Source organism: Oncorhynchus kisutch, linkage group LG27 (genome assembly GCF_002021735.2).
Source record: "Oncorhynchus kisutch isolate 150728-3 linkage group LG27, Okis_V2, whole genome shotgun sequence".
Classification (NCBI taxonomy): Eukaryota; Metazoa; Chordata; class Actinopteri; order Salmoniformes; family Salmonidae; genus Oncorhynchus; species Oncorhynchus kisutch.
In genome coordinates this window covers 3,168,992-3,185,670 of record NC_034200.2, presented here as the reverse complement: position 1 = coordinate 3,185,670, position 16,679 = coordinate 3,168,992, and the positions used below count along the sequence as shown (strand labels likewise).

Genomic DNA, 16,679 nt, shown 5'->3' with positions numbered 1-16,679 from the left:
CATGGAGGCGCTATCAGGAGACAGGCCAGTACATCAGGAGACGTGGAGGAGGCCGTAGGAGGGCAACAACCCAGCAGCAGGACCGCTACCTCCGCCTTTGTGCAAGGAGGAGCAGGAGGAGCACTGCCAGTCAAAACAATCAGACAAAAATCCTAATTGTATCCGTAAAGTTCATAGAAACATGTAAAACAATGTTTATATTCAATCCTAAGGTTGTTTTTTAGCCTAAAAGATCTATAATATTTCAACCGGACAATAACGTCATCAATATAAAAGGTAAACAAGAAATGCACATGCGCCTGAAAAAACTTTGCATCACGATTGGGTCCACTCGTTCAGACTGCTCTTACTCCCTCATTTATAAGAATACAAGCCTGAAACTATTTCTAAAGACTGTTGATATCTAGTGGAAGGCATAGAAACTGCAAATGGAGTCCTATGTCAATGGATACTGTAATGGCATTGAATAGAAAACTACAAAACCAACAAAAAAAACTACTTTCTGAATGGATTTTCTCAGGTTTTCGCCTGGTAAATCCGTTCTGTTATACTTACAGATTCTATTTTAACAGCTTTGGAAAGTTTAGAGTGTTTTCTATCCGAATCTACCAGTTACATGCATATCCTATCTTCTGGGCCCGAGTTGCAGGACGTTACATTTGGGCATGCTTTTCATCAAAAATTCTAAATGCTGCCCCCTACCCTAGACAGGGGACATTATCCATATCAAGTCCCCAATGACATGTTGCAAAAAAAGAGTGGTTTGTCAAAGCGCTGTGAGCAGGGTTCGAACCTGCGCGGGGAAACCCCATTGGATTTCGAATCCAACGCCTTAACCTCTCGGCCATCACAGCTTCTCCTGTTACCTACGATGCCTTAACCAGTCCGCTATCTCGTTCTGTCCATTATACCTCTAAAACGACCATATTATCGCTATTGAAGAGCCTACTTTAAATGTTTGTCATGGAAGATCAATTCTGGGTACTTGAAACAAAGGACATGTCCACACATTATCCATATCAAGTCCCCAATGATATGTTACAAATAAAGAATGGATTGTCGTTGTGCGGTGAGCAGGGTTCGAACCTGCGCGGGGAAACCCCATTGGATTTCGAATCCAACGCCTTAACCTCTCGGCCATCACAGCTCCTCCTGTTACCTAAGATGCCTTAACCAGTCCGCTATCTCGTTCTGTCCATTATACCTCTAAAACGACCATATTATCGCTATTGAAGAGCCTACTTTAAATGTTTGTCATGGAAGATCAATTCTGGGTACTTGAATCAAAGGACATGTCCACACATTATCCATATCAAGTCCCCAATGATATGTTACAAATAGAGACTGAATTGTCAGTGTGCGGTGTTGAGCAGGGTTCGAACCGAGGCAGGGAGACACCATTGGATTTCAAGTCCAATGCCTTAACCACTCAGCCATCGGAGCGTGCTAGTTTAACTAACAGGCCTTAACCAGTTAATTATCTCATTCTGTCAGTTTTACTTCTGTAAAGACGAGACAGTCTTCTGAAGAGCCTATCTGAAATGTTTCTCAAGGAATATACACTGCTCAAAAAAATTAAGGGAACACTTAAACAACACAATGTAACTCCAAGTCAATCACACTTCTGTGAGATCAAACTGTCCACTTAGGAAGCAACACTGATTGACAATCAATTTCACATGCTGTTGTGCAAATGGAATAGACAACAGGTGGAAATTATAGGCAATTAGCAAGACACCCCCAATAAAGGAGTGGTTCTGCAGGTGGTGACCACAGACCCCTTCTCAGTTCCTATGCTTCCTGGCTGATGTTTTGGTCACTTTTGAATGCTGGCGGTGCTTTCACTCTAGTGGTAGCATGAGACGGAGTCTACAACCCACACAAGTGGCTCAGGTAGTGCAGCTCATCCAGGATGGCACATCAATACGAGCTGTGTCAAGAAGGTTTGCTGTGTTTGTCAGCGTAGTGTCCAGAGCATGGAGGCGCTATCAGGAGACAGGCCAGTACATCAGGAGACGTGGAAGAGGCCGTAGGAGGGCAACAACCCAGCAGCAGGACCGCTACCTCCACCTTTGTGCAAGGAGGAGCAGGAGGAGCACTGCCAGTCAAAACAATCAGACAAAAATCCTAATTGTATCCGTAAAGTTCATAGAAACATGTAAAACAATGTTTATATTCAATCCTAAGGTTGTTTTTTAGCCTAAAAGATCTATAACATTTCAACCGGACAATAACGTCATCAATATAAAAGGTAAACAAGAAATGCACATGCGCCTGAAAAAACTCTGCATCACGTTTGGGTCCACTCGTTCAGACTGCTCTTACTCCCTCATTTATAAGAATACAAGCCTGAAACTATTTCTAAAGACTGTTGATATCTAGTGGAAGGCATAGAAACTGCAAATGGAGTCCTATGTCAATGGATACTGTAATGGCATTGAATAGAAAACTACAAAACCAACAAAAAAAACTACTTTCTGAATGGATTTTCTCAGGTTTTCGCCTGGTAAATCCGTTCTGTTATACTTACAGATTCTATTTTAACAGCTTTGGAAAGTGTAGAGTGTTTTCTATCCGAATCTACCAGTTACATGCATATCCTATCTTCTGGGCCCGAGTTGCAGGACGTTACATTTGGGCATGCTTTTCATCAAAAATTCTAAATGCTGCCCCCTACCCTAGACAGGGGACATTATCCATATCAAGTCCCCAATGACATGTTGCAAAAAAAGAGTGGTTTGTCAAAGCGCTGTGAGCAGGGTTCGAACCTGCGCGGGGAAACCCCATTGGATTTCGAATCCAACGCCTTAACCTCTCGGCCATCACAGCTTCTCCTGTTACCTACGATGCCTTAACCAGTCCGCTATCTCGTTCTGTCCATTATACCTCTAAAACGACCATATTATCGCTATTGAAGAGCCTACTTTAAATGTTTGTCATGGAAGATCAATTCTGGGTACTTGAATCAAAGGACATGTCCACACATTATCCATATCAAGTCCCCAATGATATGTTACAAATAAAGAATGGATTGTCGTTGTGCGGTGAGCAGGGTTCGAACCTGCGCGGGGAAACCACATTGGATTTCGAATCCAACGCCTTAACCTCTCGGCCATCACAGCTCCTCCTGTTACCTAAGATGCCTTAACCAGTCCGCTATCTCGTTCTGTCCATTATACCTCTAAAACGACCATATTATCACTATTGAAGAGCCTACTTTAAATGTTTGTCATGGAAGATCAATTCTGGGTACTTGAATCAAAGGACATGTCCACACATTATCCATATCAAGTCCCCAATGATATGTTACAAATAGAGACTGAATTGTCAGTGTGCGGTGTTGAGCAGGGTTTGAACCGAGGCAGGGAGACACCATTGGATTTCAAGTCCAATGCCTTAACCACTCAGCCATCGGAGAGTGCTAGTTTAACTAACAGGCCTTAACCAGTTAATTATCTCATTCTGTCAGTTTTACTTCTGTAAAGACGAGACAGTCTTCTGAAGAGCCTATCTGAAATGTTTCTCAAGGAATATACACTGCTCAAAAAAATTAAGGGAACACTTAAACAACACAATGTAACTCCAAGTCAATCACACTTCTGTGAGATCAAACTGTCCACTTAGGAAGCAACACTGATTGACAATCAATTTCACATGCTGTTGTGCAAATGGAATAGACAACAGGTGGAAATTATAGGCAATTAGCAAGACACCCCCAATAAAGGAGTGGTTCTGCAGGTGGTGACCACAGACCCCTTCTCAGTTCCTATGCTTCCTGGCTGATGTTTTGGTCACTTTTGAATGCTGGCGGTGCTTTCACTCTAGTGGTAGCATGAGACGGAGTCTACAACCCACACAAGTGTCTCAGGTAGTGCAGCTCATCCAGGATGGCACATCAATACGAGCTGTGTCAAGAAGGTTTGCTGTGTTTGTCAGCGTAGTGTCCAGAGCATGGAGGCGCTATCAGGAGACAGGCCAGTACATCAGGAGACGTGGAAGAGGCCGTAGGAGGGCAACAACCCAGCAGCAGGACCGCTACCTCCACCTTTGTGCAAGGAGGAGCAGGAGGAGCACTGCCAGTCAAAACAATCAGACAAAAATCCTAATTGTATCCGTAAAGTTCATAGAAACATGTAAAACAATGTTTATATTCAATCCTAAGGTTGTTTTTTAGCCTAAAAGATCTATAACATTTCAACCGGACAATAACGTCATCAATATAAAAGGTAAACAAGAAATGCACATGCGCCTGAAAAAACTCTGCATCACGTTTGGGTCCACACATTCAGACTGCTCTTACTCCCTCATTTATAAGAATACAAGCCTGAAACTATTTCTAAAGACTGTTGATATCTAGTGGAAGGCATAGAAACTGCAAATGGAGTCCTATGTCAATGGATACTGTAATGGCATTGAATAGAAAACTACAAAACCAACAAAAAAAACTACTTTCTGAATGGATTTTCTCAGGTTTTCGCCTGGTAAATCCGTTCTGTTATACTTACAGATTCTATTTTAACAGCTTTGGAAAGTTTAGAGTGTTTTCTATCCGAATCTACCAGTTACATGCATATCCTATCTTCTGGGCCCGAGTTGCAGGACGTTACATTTGGGCATGCTTTTCATCAAAAATTCTAAATGCTGCCCCCTACCCTAGACAGGGGACATTATCCATATCAAGTCCCCAATGACATGTTGCAAAAAAAGAGTGGTTTGTCAAAGCGCTGTGAGCAGGGTTCGAACCTGCGCGGGGAAACCCCATTGGATTTCAAATCCAACGCCCTAACCTCTCGGCCATCACAGCTTCTCCTGTTACCTACGATGCCTTAACCAGTCCGCTATCTCGTTCTGTCCATTATACCTCTAAAACGACCATATTATCGCTATTGAAGAGCCTACTTTAAATGTTTGTCATGGAAGATCAATTCTGGGTACTTGAATCAAAGGACATGTCCACACATTATCCATATCAAGTCCCCAATGATATGTTACAAATAAAGACTGGTTTGTCAAAGCGCTGTGAGCAGGGTTCGAACCTGCGCGGGGAAACCCCATTGGATTTCGAATCCAACGCCTTAACCTCTCGGCCATCACAGCTTCTGCTGTTACCTACGATGCCTTAACCAGTCCGCTATCTCGTTCTGTCCATTATACCTCTAAAACGACCATATTATCGCTATTGAAGAGCCTACTTTAAATATTTGTCATGGAAGATCAATTCTGGGTACTTGAATCAAAGGACATGTCCACACATTATCCATATCAAGTCCCCAATGATATGTTACAAATAAAGACTGGTTTGTCAAAGCGCTGTGAGCAGGGTTCGAACCTGCGCGGGGAAACCCCATTGGATTTCGAATCCAACGCCTTAACCTCTCGGCCATCACAGCTTCTCCTATTGCCTACGATTCCTTAACCAGTACGCTATCTCGTTCTGTCCATTTTAGCTCTAAAATGACCATATTATCGCTATTGAAGAGCCTACTTTAAATGTTTGTCATGGAAGATCAATTCTGGGTACTTGAATCAAAGGACATGTCCACACATTATCCATATCAAGTCCCCAATGATATGTTACAAATAAAGACTGAATTGTCGGTGTGCGGTGTTGAGCAGGATTCGAACCGAGGCAGGGAGACACCATTGGATTTCAAGTCCAATGCCTTAACCACTCAGCCATCGGAGCGTGCTAGTTTAACTAACAGGCCTTAACCAGTTAATTATCTCATTCTGTCAGTTTTACTTCTGTAAAGACGAGACAGTCTTCTGAAGAGCCTATCTGAAATGTTTCTCAAGGAATATACACTGCTCCAAAAAATAAAGGGAACACTTAAACAACACAATGTAACTCCAAGTCAATCACACTTCTGTGAGATCAAACTGTCCACTTAGGAAGCAACACTGACTGACAATCAATTTCACATGCTGTTGTGCAAATGGAATAGACAACAGGTGGAAATTATAGGCAATTACCAAGACACCCCCAATAAAGGAGTGGTTCTGCAGGTGGTGACCACAGACCCCTTCTCAGTTCCTATGCTTCCTGGCTGATGTTTTGGTCACTTTTGAATGCTGGCGGTGCTTTCACTCTAGTGGTAGCATGAGACGGAGTCTACAACCCACACAAGTGGCTCAGGTAGTGCAGCTCATTCAGGATGGCACATCAATATGAGCTGTGTCAAGAAGGTTTGCTGTGTTTGTCAGCGTAGTGTCCAGAGCATGGAGGCGCTATCAGGAGACAGGCCAGTACATCAGGAGACGTGGAGGAGGCCGTAGGAGGGCAACAACCCAGCAGCAGGACCGCTACCTCCGCCTTTGTGCAAGGAGGAGCAGGAGGAGCACTGCCAGTCAAAACAATCAGACAAAAATCCTAATTGTATCCGTAAAGTTCATAGAAACATGTAAAACAATGTTTATATTCAATCCTAAGGTTGTTTTTTAGCCTAAAAGATCTATAATATTTCAACCGGACAATAACGTCATCAATATAAAAGGTAAACAAGAAATGCACATGCGCCTGAAAAAACTTTGCATCACGATTGGGTCCACTCGTTCAGACTGCTCTTACTCCCTCATTTATAAGAATACAAGCCTGAAACTATTTCTAAAGACTGTTGATATCTAGTGGAAGGCATAGAAACTGCAAATGGAGTCCTATGTCAATGGATACTGTAATGGCATTGAATAGAAAACTACAAAACCAACAAAAAAAACTACTTTCTGAATGGATTTTCTCAGGTTTTCGCCTGGTAAATCCGTTCTGTTATACTTACAGATTCTATTTTAACAGCTTTGGAAAGTTTAGAGTGTTTTCTATCCGAATCTACCAGTTACATGCATATCCTATCTTCTGGGCCCGAGTTGCAGGACGTTACATTTGGGCATGCTTTTCATCAAAAATTCTAAATGCTGCCCCCTACCCTAGACAGGGGACATTATCCATATCAAGTCCCCAATGACATGTTGCAAAAAAAGAGTGGTTTGTCAAAGCGCTGTGAGCAGGGTTCGAACCTGCGCGGGGAAACCCCATTGGATTTCGAATCCAACGCCTTAACCTCTCGGCCATCACAGCTTCTCCTGTTACCTACGATGCCTTAACCAGTCCGCTATCTCGTTCTGTCCATTATACCTCTAAAACGACCATATTATCGCTATTGAAGAGCCTACTTTAAATGTTTGTCATGGAAGATCAATTCTGGGTACTTGAATCAAAGGACATGTCCACACATTATCCATATCAAGTCCCCAATGATATGTTACAAATAAAGAATGGATTGTCGTTGTGCGGTGAGCAGGGTTCGAACCTGCGCGGGGAAACCCCATTGGATTTCGAATCCAACGCCTTAACCTCTCGGCCATCACAGCTCCTCCTGTTACCTAAGATGCCTTAACCAGTCCGCTATCTCGTTCTGTCCATTATACCTCTAAAACGACCATATTATCGCTATTGAAGAGCCTACTTTAAATGTTTGTCATGGAAGATCAATTCTGGGTACTTGAATCAAAGGACATGTCCACACATTATCCATATCAAGTCCCCAATGATATGTTACAAATAGAGACTGAATTGTCAGTGTGCGGTGTTGAGCAGGGTTCGAACCGAGGCAGGGAGACACCATTGGATTTCAAGTCCAATGCCTTAACCACTCAGCCATCGGAGCGTGCTAGTTTAACTAACAGGCCTTAACCAGTTAATTATCTCATTCTGTCAGTTTTACTTCTGTAAAGACGAGACAGTCTTCTGAAGAGCCTATCTGAAATGTTTCTCAAGGAATATACACTGCTCAAAAAAATTAAGGGAACACTTAAACAACACAATGTAACTCCAAGTCAATCACACTTCTGTGAGATCAAACTGTCCACTTAGGAAGCAACACTGATTGACAATCAATTTCACATGCTGTTGTGCAAATGGAATAGACAACAGGTGGAAATTATAGGCAATTAGCAAGACACCCCCAATAAAGGAGTGGTTCTGCAGGTGGTGACCACAGACCCCTTCTCAGTTCCTATGCTTCCTGGCTGATGTTTTGGTCACTTTTGAATGCTGGCGGTGCTTTCACTCTAGTGGTAGCATGAGACGGAGTCTACAACCCACACAAGTGGCTCAGGTAGTGCAGCTCATCCAGGATGGCACATCAATACGAGCTGTGTCAAGAAGGTTTGCTGTGTTTGTCAGCGTAGTGTCCAGAGCATGGAGGCGCTATCAGGAGACAGGCCAGTACATCAGGAGACGTGGAAGAGGCCGTAGGAGGGCAACAACCCAGCAGCAGGACCGCTACCTCCACCTTTGTGCAAGGAGGAGCAGGAGGAGCACTGCCAGTCAAAACAATCAGACAAAAATCCTAATTGTATCCGTAAAGTTCATAGAAACATGTAAAACAATGTTTATATTCAATCCTAAGGTTGTTTTTTAGCCTAAAAGATCTATAACATTTCAACCGGACAATAACGTCATCAATATAAAAGGTAAACAAGAAATGCACATGCGCCTGAAAAAACTCTGCATCACGTTTGGGTCCACACATTCAGACTGCTCTTACTCCCTCATTTATAAGAATACAAGCCTGAAACTATTTCTAAAGACTGTTGATATCTAGTGGAAGGCATAGAAACTGCAAATGGAGTCCTATGTCAATGGATACTGTAATGGCATTGAATAGAAAACTACAAAACCAACAAAAAAAACTACTTTCTGAATGGATTTTCTCAGGTTTTCGCCTGGTAAATCCGTTCTGTTATACTTACAGATTCTATTTTAACAGCTTTGGAAAGTTTAGAGTGTTTTCTATCCGAATCTACCAGTTACATGCATATCCTATCTTCTGGGCCCGAGTTGCAGGACGTTACATTTGGGCATGCTTTTCATCAAAAATTCTAAATGCTGCCCCCTACCCTAGACAGGGGACATTATCCATATCAAGTCCCCAATGACATGTTGCAAAAAAAGAGTGGTTTGTCAAAGCGCTGTGAGCAGGGTTCGAACCTGCGCGGGGAAACCCCATTGGATTTCGAATCCAACGCCTTAACCTCTCGGCCATCACAGCTTCTCCTGTTACCTACGATGCCTTAACCAGTCCGCTATCTCGTTCTGTCCATTATACCTCTAAAACGACCATATTATCGCTATTGAAGAGCCTACTTTAAATGTTTGTCATGGAAGATCAATTCTGGGTACTTGAATCAAAGGACATGTCCACACATTATCCATATCAAGTCCCCAATGATATGTTACAAATAAAGAATGGATTGTCAGTTGTGCGGTGAGCAGGGTTCGAACCTGCGCGGGGAAACCCCATTGGATTTCGAATCCAACGCCTTAACCTCTCGGCCATCACAGCTTCTCCTATTGCCTACGATTCCTTAACCAGTACGCTATCTCGTTCTGTCCATTATAGCTCTAAAATGACCATATTATCGCTATTGAAGAGCCTACTTTAAATGTTTGTCATGGAAGATCAATTCTGGGTACTTGAATCAAAGGACATGTCCACACATTATCCATATCAAGTCCCCAATGATATGTTACAAATAAAGACTGAATTGTCGGTGTGCGGTGTTGAGCAGGATTCGAACCGAGGCAGGGAGACACCATTGGATTTCAAGTCCAATGCCTTAACCACTCAGCCATCGGAGCGTGCTAGTTTAACTAACAGGCCTTAACCAGTTAATTATCTCATTCTGTCAGTTTTACTTCTGTAAAGACGAGACAGTCTTCTGAAGAGCCTATCTGAAATGTTTCTCAAGGAATATACACTGCTCCAAAAAATAAGGGAACACTTAAACAACACAATGTAACTCCAAGTCAATCACACTTCTGTGAGATCAAACTGTCCACTTAGGAAGCAACACTGACTGACAATCAATTTCACATGCTGTTGTGCAAATGGAATAGACAACAGGTGGAAATTATAGGCAATTACCAAGACACCCCCAATAAAGGAGTGGTTCTGCAGGTGGTGACCACAGACCCCTTCTCAGTTCCTATGCTTCCTGGCTGATGTTTTGGTCACTTTTGAATGCTGGCGGTGCTTTCACTCTAGTGGTAGCATGAGACGGAGTCTACAACCCACACAAGTGGCTCAGGTAGTGCAGCTCATCCAGGATGGCACATCAATACGAGCTGTGTCAAGAAGGTTTGCTGTGTTTGTCAGCGTAGTGTCCAGAGCATGGAGCCGCTATCAGGAGACAGGCCAGTACATCAGGAGACGTGGAGGAGGCCGTAGGAGGGCAACAACCCAGCAGCAGGACCGCTACCTCCGCCTTTGTGCAAGGAGGAGCAGGAGGAGCACTGCCAGTCAAAACAATCAGACAAAAATCCTAATTGTATCCGTAAAGTTCATAGAAACATGTAAAACAATGTTTATATTCAATCCTAAGGTTGTTTTTTAGCCTAAAAGATCTATAATATTTCAACCGGACAATAACGTCATCAATATAAAAGGTAAACAAGAAATGCACATGCGCCTGAAAAAACTTTGCATCACGATTGGGTCCACTCGTTCAGACTGCTCTTACTCCCTCATTTATAAGAATACAAGCCTGAAACTATTTCTAAAGACTGTTGATATCTAGTGGAAGGCATAGGAACTGCAAATGGAGTCCTATGTCAATGGATACTGTAATGGCATTGAATAGAAAACTACAAAACCAACAAAAAAAACGACTTTCTGAATGGATTTTCTCAGGTTTTCGCCTGGTAAATCAGTTCTGTTATACTCACAGATTCTATTTTAACAGCTTTGGAAAGTTTAGAGTGTTTTCTACCCGAATCTACCAGTTACATGCATATCCTATCTTCTGGACCCGAGGAGCAGGACGTTACATTTGGGCATGCTTTTCATCCAAAATACCAAATGCTGCCCCCTACCCTAGACAGGGGACATTATCCATATCAAGTCCCCAATGACATGTTGAAAATAAAGACTGGTTTGTCAAAGCGCTGTGAGCAGGGTTCGAACCTGCGCGGGGAAACCCCATTGGATTTCGAATCCAACGCCTTAACCTCTCGGCCATCACAGCTTCTCCTATTGCCTACGATTCCTTAACCAGTACGCTATCTCGTTCTGTCCATTTTAGCTCTAAAATGACCATATTATCGCTATTGAAGAGCCTACTTTAAATGTTTGTCATGGAAGATCAATTCTGGGTACTTGAATCAAAGGACATGTCCACACATTATCCATATCAAGTCCCCAATGATATGTTACAAATAAAGAATGGATTGTCGGTGTACAGTGAGCAGGGTTCGAACCTGCGCGGGGAAACCCCATTGGATTTCAAATCCAACGCCTTAACCTCTCGGCCATCACAGCTCCTCATGTTACCTAAGATGCCTTAACCAGTCCGCTATCTCGTTCGGTCCGTTTTAGTTCTAAAATGACCATATTATCGCTATTGAAGAGCCTACTTTAAATGTTTGTCATGGAAGATCAATTCTGGGTACTTGAATCAAAGGACATGTCCACACATTATCCATATCAAGTCCCCAATGATATGTTACAAATAGAGACTGAATTGTCGGTGTGCGGTGTTGAGCAGGGTTCGAACCGAGGCAGGGAGACACCATTGGATTTCAAGTCCAATGCCTTAACCACTCAGCCATCGGAGCGTGCTAGTTTAAATAACAGGCCTTAACCAGTTAATTATCTCATTCTGTCAGTTTTACTTCTGTAAAGACGAGACAGTCTTCTGAAGAGCCTATCTGAAATGTTTCTCAAGGAATATACACTGCTCAAAAAAATTAAGGGAACACTTAAACAACACAATGTAACTCCAAGTCAATCATACTTCTGTGAGATCAAACTGTCCACTTAGGAAGCAACACTGATTGACAAGCAATTTCACATGCTGTTGTGCAAATGGAATAGACAACAGGTGGAAATTATAGGCAATTAGCAAGACACCCCCAATAAAGGAGTGGTTCTGCAGGTGGTGACCACAGACCCCTTCTCAGTTCCTATGCTTCCTGGCTGATGTTTTGGTCACTTTTGAATGCTGGCGGTGCTTTCACTCTAGCGGTAGCATGAGACGGAGTCTACAACCCACACAAGTGGCTCAGGTAGTGCAGCTCATCCAGGATGGCACATCAGTTTTGCTGTGTTTGTCAGCGTAGTGTCCAGAGCATGGAGGCGCTATCAGGAGACAGGCCAGTACATCAGGAGACGTGGAGGAGGCCGTAGGAGGGCAACAACCCAGCAGCAGGACCGCTACCTCCGCCTTTGTGCAAGGAGGAGCAGGAGGAGCACTGCCAGTCAAAACAATCAGACAAAAATCCTAATTGTATCCGTAAAGTTCATAGAAACATGTAAAACAATGTTTATATTCAATCCTAAGGTTGTTTTTTAGCCTAAAAGATCTTTAATATTTCAACCGGACAATAACGTCATCAATATAAAAGGTAAACAAGAAATGCACATGCGCCTGAAAAAACTCTGCATCACGTTTGGGTCCACACATTCAGACTGCTCTTACTCCCTCATTTATAAGCATACAAGCCTGAAACTATTTCTAAAGACTGTTGATATCTAGTGGAAGGCATAGGAACTGCAAATGGAGTCCTATGTCAATGGATACTGTAATGGCATTGAATAGAAAACTACAAAACCAACAAAAAAAACTACTTTCTGAATGGATTTTCTCAGGTTTTCGCCTGGTAAATCAGTTCTGTTATACTCACAGATTCTATTTTAACAGCCTTGTAAAGTTTAGAGTGTTTTCTATCCGAATCTACCAGTTACATGCATATCCTATCTTCTGGGCCCGAGTAGCAGGACGTTACATTTGGGCATTCTTTTCATCCAAAATTCTAAATGCTGCTCCCTACCCTAGACAGGGGACATTATCCATATCAAGTCCCCAATGACATGTTGCAAATAAAGACTGGTTTGTCAAAATGCTGTGAGCAGGGTTCGAACCTGCGCGGGGAAACCCCATTGGATTTCGAATCCAACGCCTTAACCTCTCGGCCATCACAGCTTCTCCTGTTACCTACGATGCCTTAACCAGTCCGCCTACTTTAAATGTTTGTCATGGAAGATCAATTCTGGGCACTTGAATCAAAGGACATGTCCACACATTATCCATATCAAGTCCCCAATGATATGTTACAAATAAAGAATGGATTGTCGGTGTGAGCAGGTTTCGAACCTGCGCAGGAAGACGACATTGGATTTCAAGTCCAATGCCTTAACCACTCAGCCATCGGAGCTTGCTAATTTAACTAACAGGCCTTAACCAGTTAATTATCTCATTCTGTCAGTTTTACTTCTGTAAAGACGAGACAGTCTTCTGAAGAGCCTATCTGAAATGTTTCTCAAGGAATATACACTGCTCAAAAAAATAAAGGGAACACTTAAACAACACAATGTAACTCCAAGTCAATCACACTTCTGTGAAATCAAACTGTCCACTTAGGAAGCAACACTGATTGACAATCAATTTCACATGCTGTTGTGCAAATGGAATAGACAACAGGTGGAAATTATAGGCAATTAGCAAGACACCCCCAATAAAGGAGTGGTTCTGCAGGTGGTGACCACAGACCCCTTCTCAGTTCCTATGCTTCCTGGCTGATGTTTTGGTCACTTTTGAATGCTGGCGGTGCTTTCACTCTAGTGGTAGCATGAGACGGAGTCTACAACCCACACAAGTGGCTCCGATAGTGCAGCTCATCCAGGATGGCACATCAATATGAGCTGTGTCAAGATGGTTTGCTATGTTTGTCAGCGTAGTGTCCAGAGCATGGAGGCGCTATCAGGAGACAGGCCAGTACATCAGGAGACGTGGAGGAGGCCGTAGGAGGGCAACAACCCAGCAGCAGGACCGCTACCTCTGCCTTTGTGCAAGGAGGAGCAGGAGGAGCACTGCCAGTCAAAACAATCAGACAAAAATCCTAATTGTATCCGTAAAGTTCATAGAAACATGTAAAACAATGTTTATATTCAATCCTAAGGTTGTTTTTTAGCCTAAAAGATCTATAATATTTCAACCGGACAATAACGTCATCAATATAAAAGGTAAACAAGAAATGCACATGCGCCTGAAAAAACTCTGCATCACGTTTGGGTCCACTCGTTCAGACTGCTCTTACTCCCTCATTTATAAGAATACAAGCCTGAAACTATTTCTAAAGACTGTTGATATCTAGTGGAAGGCATAGGAACTGCAAATGGAGTCCTATGTCAATGGATACTGTAATGGCATTGAATAGAAAACTACAAAACCAACCAAAAAAACGACTTTCTGAATGGATTTTTCTCAGGTTTTCGCCTGGTAAATCAGTTCTGTTATACTCACAGATTCTATTTTAACAGCTTTGGAAAGTTTAGAGTGTTTTCTATCCGAATCTAACAGTTACATGCATATCCTATCTTCTGGGCCCGAGTAGCAGGACGTTACATTTGGGCATGCTTTTCATCCAAAATTCCAAATGCTGCCCCCTACCCTAGACAGGGGACATTATCCATATCAAGTCCCTAATGACATGTTGCAAATAAAGACTGGCTTAACCTCTCGGACATCACAGCTTCTCCTGTTACCTACGATGCCTTAACCAGTCCGCTATCTCGTTCTGTCCATTTTACCTCTAAAATGACCATATTATCGCTATTGAAGAGCCTACTTTAAATGTTTGTCATGGAAGATCAATTCTGGGTACTTGAATAAAAGGACATGTCCACACATTATCCATATCAAGTCCCCAATGATATGTTATAAATAAAGAATGGATTGTCGGTGTGAGCAGGGTTCGAACCTGCGCAGGGTTCGAGAGCATGGAGGCGCTATCAGGAGACAGGCCAGTACATCAGGAGACGTGGAGGAGGCCGCAGGAGGGCAGCAACCCAGCAGCAGGACCGCTACCTCCGCCTTTGTGCAAGGAGGAGCAGGAGGAGCACTGCCAGAGCCCTGAAAAATGACCTCCAGCAGGCCACAAATGTGCATGTGTCTGCTCAAACGGTCAGAAACAGACTCCATGAGGGTGGTATGAGGGCCCGACGTCCACAGGTGGGGGTTGTGCTTACAGCCCAACACCGTGCAGGACGTTTGGCATTTGCCAGAGAACGCCAAGATTGGCAAATTCGACACTGGCGCCCTGTGCTCTTCACAGATGAAAGCAGGTACACACTGAGCACATGTGACAGACGTGACAGAGTCTGGAGACGCCGTGGAGAACGTTCTGCTGCCTGCAACATCCTCCAGCATGACCGGTTTGGTGGTGGGTCAGTCATGGTGTGGGGTGGCATTTCTTTGGGGGGCTGCACAGCCCTCCATGTGCTCGCTAGAGGTAGCCTGACTGCCATTAGGTACTGAGATGAGATCCTCAGACCCTTTGTGCAACCATATGCTGGTGCGGTTGGCCCTGGGTTCCTCCTAATGCAAGACAATGCTAGACCTCATGTGGCTGGAGTGTGTCAGCAGTTCCTGCAAGAGGAAGGCATTGATGCTATGGACTGGCCCGCCCGTTCCCCAGACCTGAATCCAGTTGAGAACATCTGGGACATCCTGTCTCGCTCCATACACCAACACCACGTTGCACCACAGACTGTCCAGGAGTTGGAGGATGCTTTAGTCCAGGTCTGGGAGTAGATCCCTCAGGAGACCATCCGCCACCTCATCAGGAGCATGCCCAGGCGTTGTAGGGAGGTCACACAGGCACGTGGAGGCCACACACACTACTGAGCCTCATTTTGACTTGTTTTAAGGACATTACATCAAAGTTGGATCAGCCAATAGTGTGGTTTTCCACTTTAATCTTGAGTGTGACTCCAAATCCAGACCTCCATGGGTTGATGAATTTGATTTCCATTGATCATTTTTGTGTGATTTTGTTGTCAGCACATTCAACTATGTAAAGAAAAAAGGATTTAATAAGAATATTTCATTCATTCAGATCTAGGATGTGTTATTTTAGTGTTGCCCTAATTTTTTTTGAGCAGTGTATATTCTGAGCACTTGAATCAAAGGACAAGTCCATGCATTAAGCACATTATCCATATCAAGTCACCAAGGATATGTTAAAAATAAACACTGGTTTGGTCTAGCGCTGTGAGCAGTGTTCGAACCTGCGCAGGAAGGCCCCATCGGATTTCAAGTCCAACGGCTTAACCACTCGGCCATCGCAGCTTGCTATCTTAACTACCAGGCCTTAACCAGTCGTTTATTTCATTCTGTTAATTTGACTTCTGTAAAGACTAGACTATCTTCAGAAGAGCCTAATTGAAATGTTTTTCAAGGAATACGTATTCTGAGCACTTGAGTGCTGCTTTTGATACCATCGATCACCACATTCTTTTGGAGAGATTGGAAACCCAAATTGGTCTACACGGACATGTTCTGGCCTGGTTTAGATCTTATCTGTCGGAAAGATATCAGTTTGTCTCTGTGAATGGTTTGTCCTCTGACAAATCAACTGTAAATTTCGGTGTTCCTCAAGGTTCCGTTTTAGGACCACTATTGTTTTCACTATATATTTTACCTATTGGGGATGTTATTCGAAAACATAATGTAAACTTTCACTGCTATGCGGATGACACACAGCTGTACATTTCAATGAAACATGGTGAAGCCCCAAAATTGCCCTCGCTAGAAGCATGTGTTTCAGACATAAGGAAGTGGATGGCTGCAAACTTTCTACTATTAAACTCGGACAAAACAGAGATGCTTGTTCTAGGTCCCAA

The 16,679-nt window shown here is 43.3% G+C and overlaps 16 non-coding genes across 16 annotated transcripts; all 16 read right to left on the bottom strand.

Moving 5' to 3' along the window:
• Window positions 1–772: 772 nt before the first annotated feature.
• trnas-cga (transfer RNA serine (anticodon CGA)) lies at window positions 773–854 on the bottom strand. The gene has a single exon. It is a non-coding gene; the product is annotated as a tRNA-Ser (tRNA).
• Window positions 855–1,065: 211 nt separating this feature from the next.
• Window positions 1,066–1,147, bottom strand: trnas-cga (transfer RNA serine (anticodon CGA)). Its single transcript has one exon. It is a non-coding gene; the product is annotated as a tRNA-Ser (tRNA).
• A 1,600-nt stretch (window positions 1,148–2,747) lies between these two features.
• On the bottom strand, window positions 2,748–2,829 carry trnas-cga (transfer RNA serine (anticodon CGA)). Its single transcript has one exon. It is a non-coding gene; the product is annotated as a tRNA-Ser (tRNA).
• Window positions 2,830–3,040: 211 nt separating this feature from the next.
• Window positions 3,041–3,122, bottom strand: trnas-cga (transfer RNA serine (anticodon CGA)). Its single transcript has one exon. It is a non-coding gene; the product is annotated as a tRNA-Ser (tRNA).
• A 1,600-nt stretch (window positions 3,123–4,722) lies between these two features.
• On the bottom strand, window positions 4,723–4,804 carry trnas-uga (transfer RNA serine (anticodon UGA)). The gene has a single exon. It is a non-coding gene; the product is annotated as a tRNA-Ser (tRNA).
• A 211-nt stretch (window positions 4,805–5,015) lies between these two features.
• On the bottom strand, window positions 5,016–5,097 carry trnas-cga (transfer RNA serine (anticodon CGA)). Its single transcript has one exon. It is a non-coding gene; the product is annotated as a tRNA-Ser (tRNA).
• Window positions 5,098–5,308: 211 nt separating this feature from the next.
• Window positions 5,309–5,390, bottom strand: trnas-cga (transfer RNA serine (anticodon CGA)). The gene has a single exon. It is a non-coding gene; the product is annotated as a tRNA-Ser (tRNA).
• Window positions 5,391–6,990: 1,600 nt separating this feature from the next.
• On the bottom strand, window positions 6,991–7,072 carry trnas-cga (transfer RNA serine (anticodon CGA)). The gene has a single exon. It is a non-coding gene; the product is annotated as a tRNA-Ser (tRNA).
• Window positions 7,073–7,283: 211 nt separating this feature from the next.
• On the bottom strand, window positions 7,284–7,365 carry trnas-cga (transfer RNA serine (anticodon CGA)). The gene has a single exon. It is a non-coding gene; the product is annotated as a tRNA-Ser (tRNA).
• A 1,600-nt stretch (window positions 7,366–8,965) lies between these two features.
• On the bottom strand, window positions 8,966–9,047 carry trnas-cga (transfer RNA serine (anticodon CGA)). The gene has a single exon. It is a non-coding gene; the product is annotated as a tRNA-Ser (tRNA).
• Window positions 9,048–9,259: 212 nt separating this feature from the next.
• trnas-cga (transfer RNA serine (anticodon CGA)) lies at window positions 9,260–9,341 on the bottom strand. Its single transcript has one exon. It is a non-coding gene; the product is annotated as a tRNA-Ser (tRNA).
• A 1,599-nt stretch (window positions 9,342–10,940) lies between these two features.
• Window positions 10,941–11,022, bottom strand: trnas-cga (transfer RNA serine (anticodon CGA)). The gene has a single exon. It is a non-coding gene; the product is annotated as a tRNA-Ser (tRNA).
• Window positions 11,023–11,233: 211 nt separating this feature from the next.
• On the bottom strand, window positions 11,234–11,315 carry trnas-uga (transfer RNA serine (anticodon UGA)). The gene has a single exon. It is a non-coding gene; the product is annotated as a tRNA-Ser (tRNA).
• Window positions 11,316–12,896: 1,581 nt separating this feature from the next.
• Window positions 12,897–12,978, bottom strand: trnas-cga (transfer RNA serine (anticodon CGA)). The gene has a single exon. It is a non-coding gene; the product is annotated as a tRNA-Ser (tRNA).
• Window positions 12,979–13,128: 150 nt separating this feature from the next.
• Window positions 13,129–13,210, bottom strand: trnas-uga (transfer RNA serine (anticodon UGA)). The gene has a single exon. It is a non-coding gene; the product is annotated as a tRNA-Ser (tRNA).
• A 2,833-nt stretch (window positions 13,211–16,043) lies between these two features.
• trnas-uga (transfer RNA serine (anticodon UGA)) lies at window positions 16,044–16,125 on the bottom strand. The gene has a single exon. It is a non-coding gene; the product is annotated as a tRNA-Ser (tRNA).
• Between the last annotated feature and the right edge of the window lie 554 nt (window positions 16,126–16,679).